The sequence below is a fragment of the Amaranthus tricolor genome, chromosome 5, assembly GCF_026212465.1.
Source record: "Amaranthus tricolor cultivar Red isolate AtriRed21 chromosome 5, ASM2621246v1, whole genome shotgun sequence".
In the NCBI taxonomy this organism is placed as follows: Eukaryota; Viridiplantae; Streptophyta; class Magnoliopsida; order Caryophyllales; family Amaranthaceae; genus Amaranthus; species Amaranthus tricolor.
The window spans coordinates 15,728,041-15,734,379 of NC_080051.1; the positions used below are offsets into that span (position 1 = coordinate 15,728,041).

At 33.1% G+C, this 6,339-nt stretch overlaps 3 non-coding genes across 3 annotated transcripts; all 3 read left to right on the forward strand.

Moving 5' to 3' along the window:
• Positions 1-309: 309 nt before the first annotated feature.
• On the forward strand, positions 310-396 carry TRNAY-GUA (transfer RNA tyrosine (anticodon GUA)). The gene is given in 2 exon segments: positions 310-346; positions 361-396. It is a non-coding gene; the product is annotated as a tRNA-Tyr (tRNA).
• An 889-nt stretch (positions 397-1,285) lies between these two features.
• TRNAY-GUA (transfer RNA tyrosine (anticodon GUA)) lies at positions 1,286-1,373 on the forward strand. Its single transcript is given in 2 exon segments — positions 1,286-1,322; positions 1,338-1,373. It is a non-coding gene; the product is annotated as a tRNA-Tyr (tRNA).
• A 360-nt stretch (positions 1,374-1,733) lies between these two features.
• On the forward strand, positions 1,734-1,821 carry TRNAY-GUA (transfer RNA tyrosine (anticodon GUA)). Its single transcript is given in 2 exon segments — positions 1,734-1,770; positions 1,786-1,821. It is a non-coding gene; the product is annotated as a tRNA-Tyr (tRNA).
• The last annotated feature ends 4,518 nt before the right edge of the window (positions 1,822-6,339 follow it).

Genomic DNA, 6,339 nt, shown 5'->3' on the forward strand with positions numbered 1-6,339 from the left:
CTCAGTTGGTAGAGAGGAGGGGTGTAGTTTGATTACTTTAGCAGTTTAATACTTGTGTTGCTAGTCAGAATTCGGCAGGTCTGAAACTGCTTCCTTTTTGTCCTTTAGATGATGATCATATGATATCGGGGTGAATCTGTTTTTTTGTTCTTGCTTCAGCAACAAAACAAAATTGTTCAACTTGATTTAGAATATGTTAAATCAGTAAGTAACATATATTTCATGTTATATCATGGGTTAGTTTAGATAGTGATGACTTTATGTAGCATAAAGAATACATGCATGTCTATGAATTGATATAGCAAGGATCCGACCTTAGCTCAGTTGGTAGAGCGGAGGACTGTAGTTGTTGAGCAGTTAATCCTTAGGTCGCTGGTTCGAATCCGGCAGGTCGGATTTTTTTCGCCCCATGAAATTTTTCGCCAGCTTGAAAATTGTATTTTGAGATAAATACATCTACAATGTTCCTGGTATTAGAACATGAAAAATTGACACTTTAGATAGCATTGTTTGGTATCCCCATGAACATTCAGATTTCGAAATTAGAAGTTGTCAAATATGTAGATATTTTGGATTTTCTTTGCTGTTATTGTTCTTTTTTCTTTTAATCTTTATCATATGAAATCGACATTAGCTGGCCACTCTCTTGATGAATGAGAAATGACATTAACCAAGCTAGCAAGTCTCTTGATAATTGAATATTGAAATCGGACTAGCTAGCAAGTCCTTTTACTTTGAAAATGCATTGATAGGATCATAGGGATTTTTTAAGCTTATGAATAAAGTTTGAGCTGAAAGGCTTGATATGGTACCAAGCTAGTACAAGTCAACATCATCAGAAGAATTGGCTGTTAAAGTCAGAGTATTAGAAAAACTTAAAATGGCCGAATTAAATTTTAAATGATATATTTTCCCTTTTGTTTGTCTGCGGAAGGCTTTAAATCTTGTTGGTATAACATTGTCTGACTTTAGCTCAGTTGGTAGAGTGGAGGGCTGTAATTTGCTTTCTTAGGAGTTTAATCCATAAGTTGCTGTTTGGAATCCGGTAGGTCTGAAACTGCTTACTTTTTGTGCTTCAGATGATGATCATATGATGCCAGTGTGAATCTGTTTTTTTGTTATTGCTTCAGCAACGAAACAGAATTGTTCAACTTGATTTAGAATATATTAAATCAGCAAGTAACATCTATTTCAAGTGGATATGATGGGTTATTTTATATAGTGTTGACTTTATGTAGGATAAAGAATGTTTAAATGCATATCCATGAATTTGTATAGCAAGGATCCGACCTTAGCTCAGTTGGTAGAGCGGAGGACTGTAGTTGTTCAGCAGTTGAATCCTTAGGTCGCTGGTTCGAATCCGGCAGGTCGGATTTATTTTTACCATGAAATCTTGCTTTATAAGCAGGGTATTGTTAATAGCAGAATGGGGAGATAATATTACTCTTGATGGTTGTCCTCTACAAGCTGACAATTCAATCCAATGAGGTAAGTGGATGCAACTATATATTATCGGAAAATTTGCATTTCTGAGTGTTGAGACTTATGAACTTGAAGTGAATGATATCTGAGACCTTTAACTTAAAATCTCCAACTTTCTGAATGGTGCTGAGTGCTTTATTTAACTGACCTATCATGCTCTTGTTTAATATTATTCTCCATGTTGGAACATTATGTGCCATCCAAACAAAGTTCTTGTATTTTACAAATAACTTTCTTGAGCAATACAAGATCCGACCTTAGCTCAGTTGGTAGAGCGGAGGACTGTAGTTTGTCAAACAGAAAATCCTTAGGTCGCTGGTGCGAATCTGGCAGGTCGGATCTTTTTTGTTTGGCCTTTTCTTTTTAGAGACTTAAATATATGATGTATCATTAATGACCTTCAGCAGTGACCCTACAAGAACTGACCAGCTCAGTTGCTGGAGCTGGGAACTGTAGTCTGTAGTTTACTAGTTTCAGTTCATTGGTGCTGGTAGAGTGTAAGACTATATTTGGCTGCATTTCAATCCTCAGATACTAGTTTATATTGGATTCTTCACAATTGCTTCCTTTTCCCCACAAACTACCTAAACTATTTTTCTTAGTTTATGTGTTGGCATTCTCATTTCCATTTGGAACCTTTGAACAAGAATTAATATAAAAAATTCAAAGCTCTCTCTTGTAGATATTGTTTTTCCAATTTAAGTAAGAAATAAATTGCGTATTGGAATATGAATTTGTATTGTTTATATGTTGGTGTTTTATGCATTGCATATAGTTGAAAGTCAACTAGCCCGTTCTCCGATTCTTGTTTGCAAATTTAAGAGGACATGATAATCATTTCAGTATGATATCTTAGTCTTGTTAATATGACATGATACGACCCTACTTCAGTTGGTAGAATGGAAAATTACAGTAGATAATTTATAGGTCGCAAAAATCGAATCCTGTGGGTGTCAATTATCTCGTCTTTCATTTTTAACTAGCTTTTATAGTTCTATGCATGATCAATATCTATTCAAGTTCTGAAAAGTTGAACTTTTATATAAGTCAACATGTTATTTACATGTCTGAACCAATAATAGAACATCTATTCTAGCAGGTCAATAACCCACATATAATCCTTAGGTCGCTGGTTCAAATCCAGCAGGTCAGATTCTGGAATAAGAGATTGGTTCATGTTTTGGGGAAGCTCAAAGAACATCTAAACTAATTTTTTGTAACTAGAATGTTGTTTGTCTTGTTGCTCGGGGTCTAGATTGATTGGTGTTCTGAAATAAGAGATTGGCTTATGATTTCAGGAAGCTGGATTATATGATTGATTGTCACAGCACATGAAAACTTTATTCTAAGTGATGCCTTGAAAGTGTACAAGCATGTGTATGGACTTCAGTACTTTACTAAAACTTTTACCGTGAAGAATGACTTCTGGTATGCACACAAATCATTCAACGAACCCATTCCAATATTTTTAAAATTTTTATGGATTGCCAATCCATTAAAATTTATATTCTTCAAATGACCCCTGTTCTAGTCAAAACTGCAGATTTATACTTTTTCTGAATGCACAAATATATTATCCGTGTTTTGTGAATAATTGACTGAATCTTTTTGTGGTAATCTGTAGGACTACATTTTTAGATATACATGCGAAAACTTTTTTTTGTCTGTTTAGAAGTTCATTTGTTGCTTTTCTTCATTTATGAAGACTGAAGCTAACTAGACTGTCTTCTAATGCTGCTCTTGTTATTTGACATTGAAAGAGAGGAATTCTCATTCACCAAAGATCAAACTTTGAGTTTAGATGGGTGTTTATAGTGTGTATGAATGTATGAACCAAATATGAAAATATGTGATGAGTAACAAAAATGAGCAAAGCAAATAAAGATACAAGAATTAAGGTGGTTCACCAAACTTAAGCTACATCCACCGAATCTAGCTAAGATAGTATTAATATGTGTTTAAAGGACAAAATAAAAACTTGAAGGAATTACAAAGGATGTTTAGGAGGAGGAGAGGGGCTAATAAGGGAGACAAACTTAAGCAATATATAAACTAGACAAATGAAACTTTGGCTTTCCTTTAACCTAGGATATGTAGGACGGTAGGAGTACATATAGAGGAAATGAGGGTAAGCAGGGCATCAATAACACGCACAGAAACGAGATGCTCGTACACTTGTCACATTCTGATTTCAAGCCTCGGTGTCCAAGGCTCCTTCAACCAATGATTAGAACGGTGAAGTGTACTATGTTGATTCTCCCTCAACCAATCTCAATTGCAGGTTTTGGACCTTCTCTAATAATACTAATAAACTTAATCAACTTGCTTAATTAAATCTTAATTACTTGGTGAACATAAGTCACTCACAGGGCCGGTTCTGGGGCCGTGTGAGGTGCCCAACCGCACAAGGCCCCCGAACCTAAAGAGCCTCATATTAAAAAGCTAGTGTAAAATAGCATATTATTGTAGTATAGTAGTTGGTAAAAGTTTTACTTAAAGTATCAATGGTCATATGTTCAAAAGCAATTGATTACATTTTTTCTCTCCTTTTTTATCACTTTCAAAAACAATTCTTTACTTTTTAAATATTTTTTTCTTACCTCATTTAATGTTTACACATTCATCAAATATAAAATTATCACTAACTTAATTTATAAAAATAATCAACAATTTATTTTTAAATTATTTAACCCTTCAAACTTTTACTCTTTTTATTATTGGTCATCAATTTTATTGCTATTTTTTCTCTTCCATTTTAACATTAGAGAAGAAAGTTTAATTTTTAACAACTTAATTTAAGTTTAAGAAATTAAAATTGTGTTGAGTTTTTATTTTGTTTAAAAAATCTTTTTTTTTAGTTATGAAGGGCCTCAATTTTTGAAATTTATGAAAAATAAACAGGGCCTCAATGTTTACTAGTATTATTCGAGTAATATCTTCAATTGAGGAAAGCTGGATTAATGTGGGAACTTTGAGCTCTAGGAAAAAGATCCGACTACATCTCATTTGGTAGAGACGTAGAGTCGAGGACAATAGCCAGTCATATTTATGTTGCTCGTTCAAAAATGGTAGGCTGGATATATGGGGATTTTTCAACCTATGCACCTCGTGTATATATATATTTAGCAATCTGTATTACCCATCTTACTAAAAACTTTTTATAAATTATATGTCAATTAAAATTATAATTCTCAGAAATTATTTCTATCCCTTTCCTTCCTTTATTGTTACCTTTTTTTCTCAAATGTATTGTCATTCTTGTAGCAACTAACATAGTTGTATTCTGGCTGGTCTTGTTCAATGGTCATATGAAAAGATGAAGGCAGTATGAAGCTTCCAATAACTTTTACTCGAGTCATGTGAGTTCAAATATCTAGCCCATGTGATTTGATTTTTGTATGAGTTTGTTAGATTCAGGGTCTTATGTAATTACACAATACAAGAGGGAAAGATTTGAATAAAATCTAATTCAATTTTATTGAATCATTCTAAATACAAGGAGAGCCCTTTTATAAGGGACTGGAAAACATAACAACATAAAAAATTAGTTATAACTTACCCCTAAACGTATGAAATAAACTTAACTAAATTTAACTAACTAATTCCACTAACTATATTTCACACCCCCCAGCAAGTTTGGGAACGCTAGAAAGGTACCAAGTTTGGACAATAAATTCTTAAAATGAGTAGATGGTAGAATTTTAGTGAATACGTCAGCAAGTTGGGAATTGGTGGGTAAGCAAGTTGAATGAGCTCTTTTAGAACTACATTACGTGTGAAACGGCAATCCACCTCGATATGCTTAGTTCTTTCATGGAAGACATGGTTATGAGTGATATGAAGTGCAGATTGATTATCACAGTAAAGAGAATGTTCTTGGTTGAAACCTTTTGCTACAAAACGTGTCTTATACCTTTCAAGTGAGCCTTCACATTTGAGCTTGATTCGATAAGCCCACTTACAACCGATGGGTTTCTTACCAATGGAAAGATCAACAAGATCTCATGTATTGTTTGCTTCAAGTCTGTAATTTCTTTATTCATAACTTCAATTCACATAGGATCTATAGAAACTTGTTTAAAAGTAATAGGTTCAATCCATTTTTAATATAAATTAGCAAATAAACAATGCTTAATAGAATCATATTGTATGATATTGCACTAATGATAAGTGGAAATATAACAAACATAAACTTGTAAGGAGGAGGAAATCTTTTGTGTAACACCCAACCTAATATCTACCTATTTAGGTTTAAGACACTATTAAACGTATTCCAAATTACACTTTACTACATCTCCAAAATACATTATAAATATAAAACTCAAATAAATAATCTAATATAAACTTAAACTCAAATTTAAATAAACTTAAAGGTTCCTGCAATCTCATGACAAAAGTAAATCTCAAATGTCAACTATTTCATTCTTTGTCTCAAGACCCAACAATTCGTCAACTATTACTATAATTAATACTAGAGTAAACTGTAAAGCTATTACAAATTCATAAAATAAGTACTATTATATTTTACGTCACTCCTTGATACCCTGCCTGTCAATCGCCTGCTGTAACACCTTTGAATTTCTGACCCCTTATACGGAACCAAAACCGCAAAAGACGGGAGGAAATTCGGGTGTTACATTAAAATAAAATCTGTAAAATAATAATAAACTTTAAAAATGTGAGTAGAAATTTCGACAGCATTTCTACTAAAAATCGAGGGTGTGACGGAATATATATAAAGCACAATAAAATAACTAAACTCATCCAAGGTATCATCGCCTTTAAAATCTCATATCACGACGGAATGATTCATCGTCGGCTCCCCAAATCATCATGAAAAGTATGGATCGTGGTTCC